We start from the raw sequence: 983 nt of genomic DNA, 5'->3' as shown, positions 1-983 counted from the left end.
AAGCAAAGGCTGCAAAGAATAGCCTTGCTGCCAGAGCAGACTGCCTGATCTCCAGCGAGGGGGACTCTGTACTGAAGGGGGGAGAAGCTCATTCTTTGGACTTTATACCACTCTCTGGCCACACCTCCCTGCTCTAGGGAGAAGCAGAGAAGGAACAGCACAGCAGCCACATAACTGAGGCAGCTTGCCCCAGAGCCGAGAAAAGACCTTATTTGCCCTGAGGAAGGAAGCACAAAAAGCCTGCCGCAGCTGCAAAGACTGAAACCTGTGCTAGGAATGGAAAACAGCAACAGGAGCAGCAGCCCTCCCACCATGCTTCCCCTGTTGCTTTACTAAGTTATGAGTGAGGGCACTTCCCCAATAGGTTTCTCCCAAACTCTTTTGTTACATTGCAGCATGTGATATACAAAGCACAACTCATCCAGCGCTCTGCTTCTCGGCCAACCCACCAAGGTGAGGTCGTCCTCTGTTCCCTTCAGCAATAGAAAGCGGAGCTACACTGCCTTTGACTTTGGAAGTTCCAGTTTAATGAGTGCGCTGCATGTTTCCTGAATCGTCTAAACTTCCTTTTCACAAACTTAGGTTGAGGTCCATTACCTGCTTTTATAGCAAATGCATTTCTTTCATGGTTCTCTAGAAACAAGGGAAAGTAGATACACACTTCTCTCACCCTTTTGCATTTCCTTGTTTGAGCAGAAAGTCACACCCCAAAATGTGAGGTTTTGGAATATGCTCAAAAATGTGTCTGGAACTTCTCCACATTCCTTGGAGAAAGATGCACAGGTTCCCTCTACTGTATAGGCATTCCAGGCGAGGGAGGGGGGGATAGACAGTTTTAGCATGTGTATGCCACATTGCCACAATATCTAAAGATACCTAGGATAGACGCTAAAGAAATATTTACTTGGGTTTGTCTCTCACCTCATAGATTGAGAACTCGTGGAGAAAATAGATTAGATAAATAGCACTCTCAGTAGTGCTTC

This window comes from Thamnophis sirtalis, unplaced genomic scaffold, assembly GCF_051295495.1.
Source record: "Thamnophis sirtalis isolate CommonGarterSnake01/CBP01778 unplaced genomic scaffold, rThaSir2_p1.2 scaffold_4, whole genome shotgun sequence".
NCBI classification, from domain to species: Eukaryota; Metazoa; Chordata; class Lepidosauria; order Squamata; family Natricidae; genus Thamnophis; species Thamnophis sirtalis.
This window is presented reverse-complemented; position numbering follows the sequence as displayed.